Source organism: Tachyglossus aculeatus, chromosome 2, assembly GCF_015852505.1.
Source record: "Tachyglossus aculeatus isolate mTacAcu1 chromosome 2, mTacAcu1.pri, whole genome shotgun sequence".
NCBI classification, from domain to species: Eukaryota; Metazoa; Chordata; class Mammalia; order Monotremata; family Tachyglossidae; genus Tachyglossus; species Tachyglossus aculeatus.
The window spans coordinates 149,362,817-149,383,269 of NC_052067.1; positions in this window are offsets into that span (position 1 = coordinate 149,362,817).

Below are 20,453 nucleotides of genomic sequence, written 5' to 3' on the forward strand. Positions count from 1 at the left end.
TGACTTACAGTCTAGAGGGAGAGACAGACATTAGTATAAATAAATAAATTATGGATATGCATATGAGTGTTGTGGGGTTGAGTAAGGAGTGAATAAAATGTGTAAATCCAAGGGCAAGGGTGATGCAGAGAGGTGAGAGAGAAGAGGAAATGAGGGTTCAATCGGGGAAGGCCTCTGGAAGGAGATGTGCCTTGAGTAAAGCTTTGAAGGTGGCGAGAGTTACTGTTTGATATGAACTGGGAGGGTGTTCCAGGCCAGAGACAGGACATTGGCAAAATAATCCACTCATTGCCCAAACTGTCTCTGTATATGGATGGCTTTCATTCATTCAATCGAATATTTTGAGTGCTTACTGTGTGCTAAGCACTGTACTAAGCACTTGGGAATTACAAGTAGACAACATATGGAGACGATCCCTACCCAACAATGGGCTCACATGGAACAGACCAGGGAGAATGAGCCATTGTCAGGAGTCGATATCGCTTTGGCGTTAAATAAGGAGACCTCTGACCAAGCTGAGAAATTGCCAGCCCAACCCATTTGACAATGCTTGGGTTAGTTGGGTCAGGCTGAGTGGGGTCTTGGTTTCGGTCCAATTTTATACATCCTCCAGGAGGCCTTCCCAGACTGAGCCCCCTCCTTCCTCTCCCCCTCCTCCCCCACTCCATCCCCCCGCCATACTTCCTTCCCTTCCCCACAGCACCTGTATATATGTATATATGTTTGTACATATTTATTACTCTATTTATTTATTTATTTTACTTGTACATATCTATTCTATTTATTTCATTTTGTTAATACGTTTTGTTTTGTTCTCTGTCTCCCCCTTCTAGACTGTGAGCCCACTGTTGGGTAGGGACCATCTCTATATGTTGCTGGCTTGTACTTCCCAAGCGCTTAGTACAGTGCTCTGCACACAGTAAGTGCTCATTAAATACGATTCATTGATTGATTGACTGATTGTAGGACACGTAACTGCACGTCAGATTGGACTGTCTGTAGTCCCAGTACCGTAAAAGGAGGATTCTTCACTCATTGGCCCTGCTCTCACCCTGCTGCCATCCTGGGGCCTTCCATCTTCCTCTAGCAGGCCCTCAGCCCCAGTAGAGAGCTCTTGTAACTAGGAATGGCTTACCTCCTCGTGTGCTATTTATGTGTTTGCATACAACAAAATGAAACCTATCATAACTCTGGGGTATCTTGAGCAAATATTTCCATTCAGGTTAGAATGGCTGAGAGTTGTCAAATGATAATAATAATTGTGGCATTTGTTAAGCGTCTACTCTGTGCTTGGCACTGTTATAAGTGCTGGGGTAGATGCAAGATAATAGGGTTGGACACAGTCCCTGCCCCACAATAGGACTTGCAGTCTGAATCCCGATTTTACAGATGAGAGAATTGAGGCACAGAGAAGTTAAGTGACTTGCCCAAGGTCACACAGCAGTCAGGTGGCAGAGCCGGGATTAGAACCCAGATCCTTCTGACTCCTGGGACTGTGCTCTGTCCACTTGGCCATGCTGCGTCACATCAGCTCCTTGAGAGCAGGGATCGTGTCTACCAACTCTGTTCTCTTGCACTCCCCCAAGCGCTTAGTTCAGTGCTCTCTACACTGTAAGCACTCTATAAATGAAATTGATTGATGATTGGTTGATTCTGCTGCTTTAGGTGTTTTGTTCTGTTCATTTTTCTTTGGCAGCGTGAAACTACAAAATGTTAGACTGTTTTATTACATTATTCTGTTCTATGGAATGATCCTATAAAATACACACATGCAAGCATGGGCTTGGGAGTCAGAGGATGTGGGTTCTAATCCTGACCCCACCACTTATCTGCTGTGTGACCTTGGGCAAGCCACTTCACTTCTCTGAGCCTCAGTCACCTCATCTGTGAAATGGGGATTGAGACTGTGAGCCCCACGTGGGACAACCTGATTACCTGTATCTACCCCAGTGCTTAGAACAGTGCTTGGCACATAGTAAGTGCTTAACAAATACCATTATTATCATATATTATATATATAGACTATATATATTGTGTAGTCATATAATATATAGGATAATAAAGAATTATATAGATAATATATAACTATAGTTCATTCATTCATTCAATAGTATTTATTGAGCACTTACTGTGTGCAGAGCACTGTACTAAGCACTTGGGAAGTACAAGTTGGCAACATATAGAGACGGTCCCTACCCGACAGCAGGCTCACAGTCTAGAAGGGGGAGACAGACAGTTCCTATTATATCCTGACTTCCATTATCTTTCTTGTGCTTTCACCTTTTCTTCCCCTCCTCACAACCATTAGATTGTCAACTCTTTGAGGGCAGGGAATGTTTAGCCTACTTCTCTTCTCCTCTCAGTCAACCAGTTGTATTTATTGAGCACTTACTTTATTGAGCACTTACTGTGTGCAGAGATCTATACTAACCACTTGGAAGAGTATAGTACAACAGAGCTGGAAGGCAAGTTCCCTGTCCACCAGGTATTAGTACACTTCTGGGAAGCAGCATGGCATACTGAATAGAGTGTGGGCCTAGCAGTCAGAAAGTCATGCATTCTAATCCCAGCTTTGCCACTTGCCTACTGTGTGACCTTGGGCCAGCCACTTCACTTCACTGAGCCTCAGTTACCTCATCTGTAAAATGGAGATTGAGACTGTCCTCCCCACCTGGGACAGGGACTGAGTCCAACCTGATGATCTTGCATCCACCCCAGCGCTCAGTACAGTGCCTGGCACACAGTAAGTGCTTAACAAATACCACAATTATTCTGGAAATTCAGTTGGGGTTCAATACATGACATTGACCAGCTACTGATCTTTGCTCAGGTATTTTTTTACTTGCCTCGGTTTGGAGAACAGCTCTTGGTCAAAATTGCAGAAATCAACCTGTACTACTTAGGGAGTAACCCATCTCTCAAGAACCTGGCTAGGTTGGTAATCCAGACTGCCTTCAGAACCTTTTTCAAGCCTCCATTTTCATCTGCATTGGGTGCTAATATATAATGAATAATGAAAACAATACATTTGTTTTATATCATTGTTTCAATATATAATTATAAAAAGATGTTTTCATAACATAATTTTTTAAAACTTTTTTCCAGTGTCATAAAGCATGCACATTGGGCGTGCTTTTTGTTCTTGGCTCATCCTTTGACAATCCATCATTGTAAATTTCTCCCTAATGTACAGGTAATTCATCCACATCCTTTTAAACAGAAGAAACATCTGACTGACATTCTGTTTGTTGGAAATGTTTTTGAACTGGTTAGAGTAGCTGCATATTAAGGGGTTTAATGTGGTTAGCAGGATCTAAGTCTGAATGGGACAAAATAAATGTCACTGAAAATCAAGTTGTTAAATCCACATATTTTCTATTAGCTCATTTGTTAGGGAGATTTATCTAGCTCAACTCTTGTTTCAACCTAAGCCAAATAACAAACTTTTCTATGTTAAGAACTTTTTTTAAAAGTGTGTTTGTCCTATTTTCTAATGGCTCCGTCCTCACTACTTTCTAACATGCCCATCTATCTCCTAGCTTAAAAAAATCTCTGGATCCCATGAGTTGTCTACACCTGCTGCCTCCACTTTCTCTCCTCCAATTCTCTCCCTGACCACCTGTAAACTTCCATCTACATATCAGAGACTCATTACCATTGGCTTTAAGACCTCAATCAGCTCTCCCTATTACCTCTCTGATTTCCTAGTACAGTACACCCCTCATATTTTCTTCCTGTAATTCCAACCTGCTCTCAGTACCTCAATCTCATCTGTCTTGCTGTCAGTTCTTATCCATATTCATTCATTCATTCAATCGTATTTATTGAGCACTTACTGTGCATGGAGCACTGTACTAAGCACTTGGGAAGTACAAATTGGCAACATATAGAGACGGTCCCTACCCAACAACGGGCTCACAATCTAGAAGGGGGAGACAGACAAGAAAACAAAACGAGTAAACAGGTGTCAATACCATCAGAATAAATGAAATTATAGCTATATATACATCATTAATAAAATAAATAGAATAATAAATATGTGCAAATATATACAAGTGCTGTGGGGAGGGGAAGGCAGTAGGACAGGGGGCAATGGATGGGGGAAGAGGCGGAGGAGAGGAAAAAGGGGGGCTCAGTCTGGGAAGGCCACCTGGAGGAGGTGAGCTCTCAGTAGGGCTTTGAAGGGAGGAAGAGAACTAGTTTGGTGGATGTGTAGCGGGAGGGCATTCCAGGCCAGAGGTAGGACATGGGCTGGGGTTCAACGGGGGGATAGGCAAGAACGAGGCACAGTGAGGAGGTTAGCAGCAGAGGAGTGGAGTGTGCAGGCTGGGCTGTATCTTCTCTGGCCTGGAACTTCATTCATTCATTCATTCAATCGTATTTATTGAGTGCTTACTGTGTGCAGAGCACTGTACTCCTTCCTTGTCAATCAATGAATCATATTTATAGAGTGTTTACTGTGTGCTGACCACTTTACTAAGCCCTTGGGGGAGTACAATGTAAAACGTGCCGGTCTCACCTCCGCAACATCACCAAGATCAGCCCTTTCCTTTCCATCCAAACCACTACCCTGCTGGTTCAATCTCTCATCCTATCCCGACTGGATTACTGCATCAGCCTCCTTTCTGATCTCTCATCCTCCTGTCTCTCCCCACTTCCGACTATACTTCATGCTGCTGCCCAGATCATCTTTGTGCAGAAACACTTTGGGCATGTTACTCCCCTCCTCAAAAATCTCCAGTGGCTACTAGTCAACCTACGCATCAAGCAAAAACTCCTCACTCTCAGCTTCAAGACTCTCCATCACCTCACCCCCTCCTACCTCACCTCCCTTCTTTCCTTCTACAGCCCAGCCCGCAGCCTCCACTCCTCTGCCGCTAACCTTCTCAATGTGCCTCGTTCTCGCCTGTCCCACCATCAACCTCCGGCCAACGTCCTCCCCCTGGTCTGGAATGCCCTCCCTCCGCACATCCACCAAGCTAGCTCTCTTCCTCCCTTCAAAGCCCTACTGAGAGCTCATCTCCTCCAAGAGGTCTTCCCAGGCTGAGCCCCCTCCTTTCTCTCCCTTCCCATCCCCCCCGCCCTACCTCTTTCCCCTCCCCACATCACCTGTATATATGTTTGTACAGATTTATTACTCTATTTATTTTACTTGTACGTTTACTATTCTATTTATTTTATTTTGTTAATATGTTTTGTTTTGTTGTCTGTCTCCCCCTTCTAGACTGTGAGCCCGTTGTTGGGTAGGGACCATCTCTATATGTTGCCAACTTGTACTTCCCAAGTGCTTAGTACAGTGCTCTGCACACAGTAAGCGCTCAATAAATACAATTGAATGAATGAATGAATACAATGTAACAACCACATTCCCAGTCCATAACGAACTTACAGTCATATCCAACAGACCACCACTCTCCCCACCTTCAAAATCTTTCTAAGGGATAGATGGCATGTTAGAAAGTAGTGGGGAAAGAGCCATTGGAAAGTAGGACAAACACACTTTTTAAAAAATGTTCTTAACATAGGAAAGTTTGTTATTTGGCATAGATTGAAACAGAAGTTCAACTAGATAAATCTCCCTAACAAATCACATCTCTTCCAAGAGGCCTTCCCTAACGAAGCCCTAGAGAAGCAGTGTGGCTCAGTGACAAGAGCATGGGTTTGGGAGTCAGAGGACGTGGGTTCTAATTCCGGCTCTGCCACTTGTCTGCTGTGTAACCTAAGGCAAGCCACTTCACTTCTCTGGGCCTCAGTTACCTCATCTGTAAAATGGGGATTAAGACTGTTAGTCCCATGTGGGACAACCTTGTATCTACCCCAGTGCTTAGAACAATACTTGGCACACAGTAAGCGCTTAACAAATACCACAGTTATATACCTTTTGAGCACTTGATATTCACTCACCCCCATAGAAGTTATGTATGTATCCCTATATTCTCCTGTTTCCCCCTCTGTAATCTGTTTTAATGTCTGTACCCCCGCTAGTCTGTAAGCTCCTTGTGCATAGGGAGCATGTGCAACTCTATTGCTTTATATTTTTCCAGGAGTTGAGTACAGTGCTCTGCACACAGTAAGTGCTCATAAATACCATCGATTGATTCTCTTTGGGATTCTGTCATTCAGCGAGAACAACTCTCGAAGAATAACCTTTGATGACTTTCCCTGCTGCACGAAATATATTGAGCAAGGTTTTACCCACTTGCAATGGAAAATGGGTTAGATGGGGCAACTGGGCTAGGAAGGACTGATTAGGAACACTCTGTAGGTGAATTCGCTTAAACCAGTGATTTAATCTCCCGTGAATTCAAATGGAAGTGCTTTCTCCCCAGCTGATGTGGAACCCTGAGAGACACATGGGTAGCAGTGGAAGCTAGGTAGGTGAATATGGACGTGTGATGCATACGAGGGAAAGGCCGAACAAACTCTTTCCCTGCCCCTCATGGTTCTCCAGGGACCTTTCTGGCACCAGGCTCATGGCTGGCTCAGAATTCATTTTCTTAAATTCTCAGGATGGATTCTGAAGGCAGGCTAATTATACGTGGCTCAAAAACATTACTCTTGTTGGTATAATGTTAGTTTGTTGTAGGTCTTATTTAGATTCATGTCCAAGGAGAAGTTTTCCACTCAGAAATCCTTTCCCAAAAATAGGTCTGGGCTAAGCAGACCAAGCCTGGATTTTGTCACCTGATAAGAACCAAGAAGGCATCATCCTGTTTCTGAAGAAGGGAAATGACTGTTTTAAGAAATCATTTTATCATTTGAAAATGATAAATTTTATCATTTGAAAAATGAACAAGAGCTAGCCCTCTTAAATTTAACAATCTTCCACTCCTGTTACGGCTAAAACGTATGAGATCCATTTCCATTGTTTTATCCAGTTAAGCCATATCCACATCACATTTGATGTGGACAGGTGAGAAGTGTAGAAAATCTCATCCCTGTTAGTACCCAGCTTCTCTACTACAGAAGCAGTGTGGCTTAGTGGAAAGAGCCCGGGCTTCGGAGTCAGAGGTCGTAGGTTCTAATCCCAGCTCCACCATTGTCTGCTGTGTGACCTTGGGCAAGTCATTTCACTTTTCTGTGCCTCAGTTACCTCATCTACAAAATGGGGATTAAGACTACGAGCCACACGTGGGATAACCTGATTACCTTGTATCTACCCTAGCACTTAGGACAGTGCTTGGCACATAGTAAGCGCTTAACAAATACCATTATTATTATTATTATGACAGTCCTCCTCTCCTCCAGGGAGATGGATGGGTGCTTGGATGCCTTTTCTCTGTCAGCCTCCTCCTTTGAACAGCGCATCATTGGGCTCAGTCTTTCCTGTGGCCTTTTAACCTTTGATGAGGGATTTCGTTAAAATGAGCTCTGTGAGCAAACACACACATCTTTAATGGTGACTAAAATTTACTTTTAATTTTGATTCAGGATATTCTAAATCAGTTCCGTGTCTGCAAGCTCCTCCTCTTGCCGAAAGAACATTTAGTCTTGATGACGGCCATCAGCGTATACCCGGTCTTTTGAGTTGCCAATCTCCTTTATTATGTTCCTGTCATCGTGAGCCCTGCATCAGTCTCCCAGGCTTCTCCCTCTGGAGCTTATGCTTGATAAGGGCTAAGCTTCAGACATAATTGGAAAAGAGTGGGCTTAGTACATATGACAACAGGATTGCAAGAGGTCCTCAGTAGCCTGGCACATTTCCATTTTTCACTCCCCTTCCAAGCAAGATGAGGCAGTTTTTTTATTCATAGAGAAGCAGCGTGACCTAGTGGAAAGAGCACGGGCCCAGAAGTCAGAGGATGTGGGTTCTAATGCCTGCTCTGCCACGTGTCTGCTGTGCGACCTGGAGCCAGTTACTGAATTCCTCTGTGCCTCAGTTCCCTCTTCTGTAAAACGGGAATTAGGATTCTGAGCCCCATGTGGGACAGGGACAGTGTCTTACCTGATTACCTTGTATCTACCCCAGCGCTTAGAACAGTGCTTGGAGCATAGTAAGCGCTTAACAAATACCATTATTATTATTATTATGACAGTCCTCCTCTCCTCCAGGGAGATGCAGCATGGCTCAGTGGAAAGAGCACGGGCTTTGGAGTCAGAGGTCATGGGTTCGAATCCCGACTCTGCCACATGTCTGCTGTGTGATCTTGGGCAAGTCACTTAACTTCTCTGGGCCTCAGTTACCTCATCTGTAAAATGGGGATGAAGACTGTGAGCCCCATGTGGGACAACCTGATCACCCTGTATCCTCCCCAGCGCTTAGAACAGTGCTTTGCACATAGTAAGTACTTAACAAATGCCAATTATTATTATTATTATTAGAATAATGATGGCATTTGTTAAGCGCTTACTATGTGCCAAGCATTGTTCTAAGTGCTAAGCACAGTTCTAACTGCTAAAGTACTGTTCTAAAAGTGCATAGCACATAGTAAGCATTTAACAAATACTACAATTTTTATTATTGTTTTTATTATTATTATTATTATTATTTGCCCCTAACAATTGGTGTTGCTTTCTAATTGATGTGCTCAGTCCTTTTTCAGGCCCAGATCTAAGCACAATCACATTAATCACAAAATGCATTCTGTTTTTGCACAATAGCCTGCTTATCTTTGCTACTCTCCCACTGCAACCTAGCCCACACACTTTGCTTCTCTCAGGCGAACCTATTCACTATCCTCAGTCTCATCTCTGTCACGCCTGATCCCTCACAGCCCTCCCTTGATCGTCAAACTCCTTTCTCCATAATAATAATAATAATGATGATGATGATGATGGTATTTGTTACATGCTTACTATGTGCCAAACACTGTTCTAAACTCTGGGGGAGATACAAGGTAATCAGGCTGTCCTATGTGGGGCTCACAGTCTTAATCCCCATTTTACAGATGAGGTCACTAAGGCCCAGAGAAGTGAAGTGACTTGCCCAAAGTCACGCAGCTGACAAGCGGCAGAGTGGGGATTAGAACAAAGTCAGTGGTCTTTCCACTAAGCCACAATGTCAGACAGACCATTGTCAAAGTCCAACTAAATTCACTAAATTCACATCTCTTGCAGGAATTCTTATCTCACTACCATATTTTGTTCCCTACTGTATCATCTATGCACTTAAATCCTTACCCATTAGGTACTCAAGCATTTACCCCACTCCCTCTCCCCACAACACTTAGACACTTACCTTTATTTGGATTGCTTGACCTACCTGTAAATTATTTTAGTCTGTCTCTCCTGCTTGATTGTAAGGTCTTCTAACTCCTAAGTATTACTATAATGCTCTTCCCAGAATTAGGGCTCAATTACTGCTATTTATTGATACACATATAATTACATTCCCCTTCCTTCCTCTCCCCCTTGTCTCCCTCTCCCCCTCTCCATCCCCCCATCTTACCTCCTTCCCTTCCCCACAGCACCTGTATATATGTATATATGGTTGTACGTATTTATTACTCTATTTATTTATTTATTTATTTATTTTACTTGTACATTTCTATCCTATTTATTTTATTTTGTTGGTATGTTTGGTTCTGTTCTCTGTCTCCCCCTTGTAGACTGTGAGCCCACTGTTGGGTAGGAACTGTCTCTATGTGTTGCCAATTTGTACTTCCCAAGCACTTAGTACAGTGCTCTGCACATAGTAAGCGCTCAATAAATACGATTGATTGATTGATTGATTACATTAATACCACTTTTTCAGCTCCCATATTGAGTACTCTCAAGTACACTTAGGGTTGCAGCTCCACAGTGATGCAAGTTGTAACAAATCTGAAAGCTTAGTTTTAATGCTACTTACTTTAAAGTCAACACTCTTTCTTCTGCTAAAACTCTAAGAGGCTAAAACAATCAAAGAAAAGAGAGCAGGGGGTTGAACAATTTGGAGGTTCTATTTGCTTGGTTACAGAGATGGTGTCTTCACAGTGCTTCACCACAAAGAGGCCAAAGAGGAAATTTACAGATTATGCAGTTGTACTGAACGCCCATTTTGGAGGAAAGAGCCTGGGATTATTTCAAGTTCCTGAAGGGAGTTATATAATTTTTGCAAACATCCTTTATATCTGCATTTGAGAACAATTTACCAATCCCTGGTAGTAGTCCTTATATAGGTTGGTCCAGAAGTGTTTTATTTGATTAATTTATTGATTGATATTAATTTTATCTCCTTCTATGGACTGTCAAATCATTGTGGGCAGAGGAGGAGCCTACCAACTCTGTCATATTGTACTCTCCCAAGTGCTTAGACAGTGTACTGTACACAGTAGGCACTCAATAAGTACCCTTGATTGATTGGAGGTCACCATTGGTGTTAGCAAGAATATTAGTGGCAGTTGTAAACACATCTTCCTGACTTTCATGACCACTTCTAAGTACTGAGCCTAGTAGGAAGAGCCTGGGCCCTGATAGAGAAGCAGCTTGGCCTAGCAGAAAAAGTATGGGCCCAGGAATCAGAGGATTTGGATTGTAAAACTGGCTCAGCCACTTGTCTGCTGTGTGGCTTCGGGAAAGTCACTTAACTTCTCTGTGCCTCAGTTACCTCATCTCTAAAATGGGGACTAAGACTGTGAGCCCCATGTGGACATGGGCTATGTCCAACCTGACTATATTTTATAGTACTCATAATGATAATGACATTTGTTAAGTGCATACTTTGTGCCGAGCACTGTTATAAGCGTTGAGGGGCACAAAGTAATCAGGTTGTCCCACATGGGGCTCACAGTCTTAATCCCCATTTTACAGATGAGGTAACTGAGGCACAGAGAAATGAAGTGACTTGTCCAAAGTCACACAGCTGACAAGTGGCGGAGCCGGAATTAGAACCCATGACCTCTGACTCCCAAGCCCAGGCTCTTTCCACTGAGCCACACTTGTATCAACCCCAGCTCTTAATACAGTGCCCGACATTGAGTAAACACATTTTTTTTTAAAAAAAGCTCTTCTCTACTGAGCAAGAAGAAATGTCTAGATTTCCCCTTAACATTATCTTTGTCTATACATTCGTAAAAATATAAAAATCTAATAGTCGCTATACCATTTTACAAGGAAAAGGCAGGCACAGAGTTGGTGTGGGCAGGAACATGTCTTTTTGTTGTTATTATTGTACTCTCCCAAGTGCTTCGTACAGTGCTTTGCACACAGTAAGCGCTCAATAAATAGAATTGAATGAATGAATAAATTTGGTTGATTCATTTTGCAGCAGAATAAATTAAATGCCTGAACACTAATTTTGAGCTGTTAATATTTCTGACAGTTTCATATGGTTTAGAGGATGTCGGCGATGATTACTAAAGCATAGGTAGATACGTGTTTCATTTTGAATTCCAGAATTTTCACTTCCTGGCTTTTTTGTTTGCTTAAGGTATGGTCCGGGTTTGGCACAGGCTGGAGTTGATGCAAGAGAGGAGATGGTACAGTAATCAGAGACACTGACCTGCCTGGAAGCGGATTTTGTTTTTGGCAAGTGGGTTTATTTGACAAAGCCTGTCATCACTGGCTTCCTCTTGCCCAGTGTATACGGTGGCTGGGCAACATGCGGGTATAAAAGCTCAGGAGTGCAGTTCCCTCTCTGAATCTGATTCTCCAAGATGACCGCTCTCCATTTCTAGGCCCTCCAAATCACTACAATGAAGTTGACATTTTTGTTCTTAGTTGTGGCGCTCTGTATCTTCTGCAAAGGTAAGGGACTTGGCTTTGGAGCTGGCTTTGGTTTTTTGATTCTAGGTTGGATTGGATTCGTGTCTTAATTCACTTACTGGGTATTCTGCTTTTACAGGAGTTTTCACCATGATTTTAGGTCTCTCCACATAGTAATAGAGAGAACAGGGTGCTTCCAACTGACGAATAACAAAGCAGCTCCCACGGGCCTAGGTGTATTTTCTTCAGAGGTATTATTGTTGGAAAATGAGACACCTTGCATTTTCTTTTTTAGTCTTCCCACACGGGGCAAATGGCAGCTTCTTTCTTACTTTTCTTCTCTAATTTGTCTTTCCTTTTCAATGTGGTTCCTTAAACCCTCAGATTCTCTTGAAATCAAGTCCCAATTAAGACGAGAATTGGTCATATTGTGAGGTTTCCATTGAGTGAATAGTCCTTGCATAAAGACAAAATGACTTACCAGAAAACACTCTAGGAAAAATGGATAGAATAGGTACTTCTCCTATTTTAAAAGTTTCTTGCAATTATGACTCTCCTGCTGAATGTAGATCTACCTAAGTTTAAAATCGATGTAGTCAAGGATTTCTGTTTAATTCTTCCTCTGGAATTTAAGAGTTGGAACATGCAGACATTTTAGTGTAAAATAAATGTAATTGTTTCCTCATGAATTCTCACTTAGCATGAACCTAAGAAAAACAAAGAAAAATATAACATTTATTAATTATGAAAATAGAATATCCCACATCTGAAATGAAAGTTTATGCTTCTCTATTATTCAATTTATTCAGAGTACAGAAACCAAATTAAAAAGCAAACCTGAGTTAGCAATTTGATTATCTGCTTGTGCAGATAATCAGATTGGAAACATTGCGGCCTAGTGGAAAGAGTCCAACCTGGGAGTCAGAGGACCGGGGTTCTAATAATAACGATGATAATGATGATGGTATTTGTTAAGTGCCTACTATGTGCCAGGCACTTACTAAGCGCCCCTCCACTTGTCTGATGTGTGACCTTGGACGAGTCACATAATTCCTCTGTACCTTAGTTACCTCATCTGTCAAATGGGGATTAAAACTCTGAGCCCCTTGTGGGACATAAATGATAGCCAATCTGATTAGCTTATATCTACCCCTGCTCATAGTACAGTGTCTGGCACATAGTAAATGCCTAAAAATACCATTAAAAAAGTAAAAATTCATGTCAATCGGGTTAATGGCCCAAGAGTCTCTCATGGTTTAGTAAGGGGAACTGAGATGGGGTGTCACAGGACATTTTATAGGGTGGCAAGAAGAGAGATTAAAGACCCCTTAGCAGAAGGTGTTGAAGGAGGTGAATTAACTATAAGCTGTCCAAGTGTCCCTCTCTCTCCCTTCGGCTACTTTCCGTTTCATTGTACATCCACCAGAGAGAAGATGGAAAGTAAAGACAGCAAAATTACAGCCAATACATTTTGCCACTTTCTTCCATAGCTAGAATTGTTGCTGTTTATGTGAACACAGGTTTAAACAACTGCCTGGGAGAAGGCCTGACAAAGTACATGCTTAGCATATACAGTTGAATGTGACACTGGATGAATTGGAGAATTTTTTTAGTAGATTGCATTGAAGACTTTGATAGAGAAATGTTTGTCTTGAATAAATTACGGTTCATCAAAGTTATGCACAGTGAGCTTGTGTCAATAATCGAGCACTATTTTCTTGCAGTGTCACAGTAAGATGATTGTTTTTTGTGTTCAATCCCTAAATTTTAGAATTATTCATTGTACTCTTGTAGGACCTGGATAAGAAAACAAGAAAAACTTGTATTTTCTCATGGTTTCACTAAACAAAGGTAAACTTTATTGGAAAAACTGCTTTTCCTAGTGCTCATTACTCTTTTTTTATTTGTGCAGATGCTGAAGCCAAACGGGACAAAAGAAAATCAGGTTGGTGCCTTCTGACTGTAGAAATGTATTCAGTTCATGTCCCCTGGAGAGAGCAGGAATTTTTCTGCTGTGAGAAAACTGAACTAGACTGTGCACTTTATGTTCAGGGCCAGATTTAGTCACTAAGTGCGTGAATTCAGGACAGAGTTCATTGCTCCTATATCCACTTGGACAACATCTGTTCTTTTTTGTATTGTATTTTATATGGTCTCTCATTCAGTCAGTCATAATTATTGAGCGCTTACTGTATGCAGAGCACTGTACTAAAGCACTTGGGAGAGTATAATACAATCTCCTTTTATATTGTGCTCTGCAAAGCACTTAATAAAGTGTTCTGCACACAGTAAATACCATTGATTGATTTTTTTGTGAGACTTTCCATCAGTAACACTGCCAGGGACATTTTTAGCCCAGTCTACAGATGCAATAATGAGCAAGCACGTACCTGGAGATCAGAGGACCTGCGGTCTAATTCTGACTCTGCCAGTTGTCTGTAGTGTGACCTTGGGCAAGTCACTTAACTTCTCTGTGCCTCAGTTACCACACCTGTAAAATGGGGATTCAGTGCCTGTTCTTCCTCCTATTCAGACAGTCCCATTTGGGATGGGGACTGTTTCCAATTTAATTAGCTTGTATTTACCCGAGTGCTTAGAACAGTGCCTGACACATAGTAAGTGCTTAACAATTACCATAATAATAATGTTAATAATAAATTATACTGTAGCTCTTTGAAATATTTCACATTTCTTATTTAGAAAAATCTTAGTGGAGATCGCTGTTGTAATAAATTTGAAAAGATTCATTTCCATAGCTGTATATTGATGCTAAGCTCTCTTTGAGTAAAATATCATGAATTTTTCATTTTAGTATTCAATAATCTGAATTTTCATGTCTCTATATGCATTTTAGGATGCCTGAATTCAAAATACCAAAGAGCTTTTTACAAGATTAACATTCCAGGAGTCATTTGTTTAGAAAGTGATGTGATGAGAAATGACCCACAATGAGAATATATAAATAACTAGAGTCAGCAATCAACTGCATTAGAATATTTATAACTCAGATTCACATGACCTTGTGATAATATAAACCGTAACCAGGTGGTTGACCAAAAAGACAAATAAGGTTCGGCAGAAAGTCAATCATCAATTGGATTAATTTGGTTCCTACTATATGCAGAGAATTGTATTATGGCTAAGGAGAGTTTGTTATAGTAGAGACATAACCAAGAAGCTTAAAATCTAGTGTGCAGACAAACATTAAAATAAATTACAGATAAGGGAGGCAACTGAATATAAGGATACATCCTTACAAATCCTTATATCCTGTTATCTCCTTATATCCTGATATAAGGATATATCCTGGCTCCACCACTTATTCATTCATTCATTCAATCGTATTTATTGAACGCTTACTGTGTTCAGAGCATTGTACTAAGCGCTTGGGAAGTACAAGTTGGCAACATATAGAGATGATCCCTACCCAACAGGGGCTCACACACTTATCTGCTGTGTGACCTTGGGTGAGACATTTTACTTTTCTGTGCCTCAGTTACTTCATTTATAAAATGGGGAATGAGACTGTGAGCCCCACATGGGACATGGACCATGTCCAATCTGACTTGCTTCTGTCCACTCCAGTGCTTAGTACAGTGCCTGGCACATAGTAGGTGCTTAACAAATGCCACAGTTATTATCCATAATTGGTGTGGAAGGTGAAAGGAGTACTTAAGTGTTTAGGGGATATGCATTCAAGTACACAGGACTAGGAAGAGAAAATACGGTGGGGAGAGGGCATCCTGGAGATGAGATTTTAGTACAGCAGTGGGGATGTGCTGTGGTTTTCCTAGCACATCATTTTACAGCAGTCCCCTGCCACCACATGTCTTCATTGGGAGTAGGAGTAATAATATTTATTGAATGCTTACTGTGTTCAGAGAACTGAGCTAAGTGCTGGGAAAGAATGCACAGCTAGAATTCAACATGTTCTTTGGTCTGGGCAGCCTGAGGATTTCAGAACAACAGGAAACTCTCCAAGACTGTTTCCCCTCCATAGCTAAGACCAGCACCAGGTTTAGGGTTTGGATTACAACTGGCTGTTGGTTCTACCAGAGTAACTATGGAAACAACTTGTTTTACTTGTTCCGGGAATAAATTGCTATCCCACCACCGGCCCTTACCCACGTTCTCCTTCTCATTTCTTATCTGGAAGTCCACCACTCTTCCCAACTTCTAAACCCTCTTAAAATCAGCTCTCCTTCAAGAGGCCTGCCCAGACTAAGCCCTTTATTTCCGATCCACCCTCCCCTCAGGGGTCAACTGTGAACTTGGCTGTGTACTCCTTAAACACTTTCATGATAATAATAATAATAATGGCATTTGTTAAGCGCTTTGCCAAGCACTGTTCTAAGTGCTGGGGTGGATACAAGGTAATCAGATTGTCCCATGTGGGGCTTACAGTCTTCATCCCCATTTTTCAGATGAAGGAACTGAGGCACAGAGAAGTGCAGTGACTTACCCAAGGTCACACAGCAGACAAGTGGCAGAGCCAGGATTAGAACCCATGTCCTCTGGCTCCCGAGCTTGTGCTCTTGCCACTAGGCCATGCTGCTTCTCAAAAATAAAATTTACGTGGATGGGGTGGGGTACTCACGCCAGCCCCACAATACTTATGTAAATATTTTTATACTCTACTATTTCCCCGATCCATAATCTACTATCCCCTGTAGACTGTAAACCTCTGTGGGCAGGGATTTCATTTATCACTAGACTGTGAGCCCATTGTTGGGTAGGGATTGCCTGTCCTTGTTGCCGAATTGTACTTTCCAAGTGCTTAGAACAGTGCTCTGCACAAAGGAAGCACTCAATAAATACGATCGAATGAATGAATGAATGAACTTTGTTGTACTGTATTCTCAGCACTTAGTACAAGGTTCTGCACATAGTAAGTGCTCAATAAAAGCCAAAAAAATCCAGAACCCAGAAAAAGGATCAACAATAATAAATCATAAACTCATGGATTACAGTTAATTGGTTAAATCAGTAAGAAGGGATTGAAACCTGATTCATTCATTCATATTTATTGAGTATTTACTGTGGGCAAGGCACTGTACTAAGCGCTTGGGAGAGTACAATATAACAATAAGCAGGTACATTCCCTGCTCACAACGAGTTTGTATTTAGAGAGGAAGACAGATATTAATAGAAATTAATAAATTACAGATATGTACATAAGTGCTGTGAGGCAGAGAGGGGGGATGAATAGACGGAGTTAAGTTAGGGTGACGTAGAAGGGAGTGGGAAAAGAGGAAAGGGGGGCTTAGTCAGGGAAAGCCTCTTGGAGGAGATGTGCCTTCAATAAGGCTTTGAAGAGAGGGTGAGTAGTTTTTGGATATGAGGAAGATCTTTTTACTTTCCAATTTTAGACCTATATTAGGTATTAGTTTGACTTCATTCATTCATTCAATCAATCATATTTATTGAGTGCTTACTGTGTGCAGAGCACTGTACTAAGCACTTGGAAAGTACAAGTTGGCAACATATAGAGATGGTCCCTACCCAACACTGGGCTCACAGTCTAGATGGGGGAGGCACACAACAAAACAAAACAAGTAGATAGGTGTCAATAACATCAGAATAAACAGAATTATAGCTTATATACACATCATGATGACTTTATTTCATCATCTGCAATGCCATCAATTATCATGAAAAAATTTACTGCACACTTTTCTGCACATTGGCGTGATCTGAGCAAATGCATTACTAATAGATTCCAGGTCAGAGGTGATAAATTACCATAAGGAGGCAGTGGCCTGTAGGAAAGAGCAAAGGACTCAGGGGAGCTGGGAAGAACCTGGCAGCCAGTTGAATTTCAAATAATAATAATAATAATGATGATGGTGTTTGTTAAGCTCTTACTATGTGCAAAGCACTGTTCTAAGCGCTGGGGGGGGGATTCAATGTGATCAAGTTGTCCCACGTGGGGCTCACAGTCTTAATCCCCATTTTTACAGATGAGGTAACTGAGGCTCAGAGAAGTTAAGTGACTTGCCCAAGGTCACACAGCAGACTTGTGGTGGAGCCGGGATTCGAACCCATGACCTCTGACTCCAAATGACTCTCTTTAAAATGAAAGGTTCCTTGTCAAAGAAGCAGCATGGTGTAGTGGATAGAGCGCAGGCTTGGGAGTCAGAAGGTCATAGGTTCTAATGCCAGCTCTGCCACTTGTCTGCTGTGTGACCTTGGGCTTAGCTTCTCTGTGCCTCAGTTACCTCCTCTGTAAAATGGGGATTAAGACTGGGGGCCCCACGTGGGACAACCTCATTACCCTTTATCTCCCCCGGTTCTTAGAACAGTGCTTGGCACATAGTAAGCGCTTAACAGATACCATCATCATTATATTATTATTAAACCCCTTTTGCATTAAGGCTGAGAGGGGCTTTTCATTTCACCTCAAATAGCAAATCCTTTGCAAAACCTTCCCTTGTCACCTTTATTAAAACGTATCCAGTTTACTGAATTTCCTGGATATTTTCAACATAAGAATACATATGTCGAGTCCTCTTTTAATAGTTAAATTTTCTTAAGCTATTAAACATTCAGGAGACAGCTGTAATCGCAAGAATACATTTGGCAGAAGTATAAAAATGCAGTAATGTTTTGACTACAAAATAAAATTCCATCCCAAAGACTGTCAAAGAAATAGATAAGCCTGTTTTGTTTAGCAGCATGACATTAAACTTTTCTTATTTCTTTTTGCAGAGGCCAAGAAAAATAAATTAAATCCAGGTATTGTGATCTAAGCTTTATTCCCTTTTGAAAAAATCATCACCATCGTAGTTTTATTCCTCTGGTCCTCACTAGTTGCACAGATGGCAACAGATTCATGAGGAACATAATTATTTATAAGCAGTGTTGTCTGGTAGAAAGAGCAGGAGTCAGAGGATCTCTTAGTGGAAAGAACACAGGCTTGGGAGTCAGAGGTCATGGGTTCTAATCCCGGGTCCACCACTTGTCAGCTGTGTGACTTTGGGCAAGTCACTTAACTTCTCTGTGCCTCAGTTCCCTCATCTGCAAAATGGGGATTAAGACTGTGAGCCCCCCGTGGGGCAACCTAATCACCTTGTATCCTCCCTAGTGCTTAGAACAGTGCTTTGCACATAGTAAGCACTTAACAAATGCTATTATTATTATTATTATTATGGGAGTGAGCTTTGTAAAATCATGCACACCGTTTTTGAATGGAAGAATAATTGTCTACCCCAAGATATGGCAGGGGAGGAAATCAGTCGATCAATAGTATTTAAGTTTATTGAGAGCAGGGAACCTGTCTTCCAACTCAGTTACATTGTACTCTCCCAAGCGTTTAGTGCAGTGCTCTGACCACAGTAAGCCCTCAATAAATATGATTGATTGATTGGTGACCACTGTGCTAAGAGTCTGTGCGAAGACACTAGAATTAGCAGACATGATCCCTGTCTTCAAAAAGCTTGCAGTCTAGTGGCAGGACAGACCCTAGAGTAAATGACAGGTGGACGGAAGCAATAGAGTTAAAAGAGAGATAAATAAGTGCTATAGAGGGATCATTGTTACTGGCATGTATATATTTTCTGTGGCTGGAAATATGCCAGGTCGAGTAGAGTTTGGTTGGTTATGTTCCATCGGGAGGTTACAGTTCTTCACTTTAACCTTAGCAGCCATGCCCAAGGCTGGTACATTTCCAAGCGAGCTGGAATCAGATTCTTTTTTTTAAGAATGAAGGGAAGATTTTGTGTCCTTAACTACCACTGTCCTGAAACTACTCCTAGTTAAGTTTGCCTCTCATTTTGAAGAAAAATATAATTTTGAAAATTAAATATGCTTTTCTTTGCACAGATAAAGGATCACATATCCCTGAAGCGACTCCAAATTATTCCGAAACCAGCACTGATATCGGTAAGGATGCATCTCCTTCAGGCGGGCTCTTCAATTTTCTGGAGTGATGAGATCAATCAATCAATCAATCAATTGTATTTATTGAGCTCTTACTGTGTGCAGAGTACTGTACTAAGCACTTCGGAAGTACAAGTTGGCGACATATAGAGACCATCCCTACCCAACAGTGGGCTCACAGTCTAGAAGATGCTTAATAGGTATAGGTTATATACAAGTAATGAAATGGAAAGGATTGGGCCACCAACCCCAGAAGTCATCTGGAAACCACTGGAAACATTAGGGACATGCGGCTTAAGAATTTCATTGTTTTCCTTTCATTCAAATTCAAATGGTAAAGTCAAAATTTCTGTACAGAGTACACAAATGAGAATCTGTACAAATCCAAGACACTTTCATATCAGTATGTTGCTTCTTTTTCTGCTAGAATAGAATTATTCCATTGGAAATCAGTTTTCATACATTCAGTCAATCATATTTTTTGAGCGCTTACTGTGTGCAGAGCACTGTACTAAGTGCTTGGGAGAGTACAATACAATAATAATCAGACAAAATTCCCTGCCCACAACAAGCTTACAGTCCAGAGATGAGGAGACAGACATTAATATAAATAAATAAATTTCAGATAAGTACATAAGTGCTGTGGGCCTGGGAGCAGGGAAGAACTTAGAAGCAGTGAGGCTTAGTGGAAAGAGCATGGGCTAGGGAGTCAGAGGTCATGGGTTCTAATCCTCGCTCCGCCACTCATCAGCTGGGTGACTTTGGGCAAGTCACTTAACTTCTCAGTGCCTCAGTTACCTCATCTGTAAAATGGGGATTAGGACAGTGAGCCCCATGTGGGACAACCTGATAACCTTGTATCTAGCGCTTAGAACAGTGCTTGGCACAGAGTAATTGCGTAACAAACACCAATCAATCAATCATATTTATTGAGCGCTTACTGTGTGCAG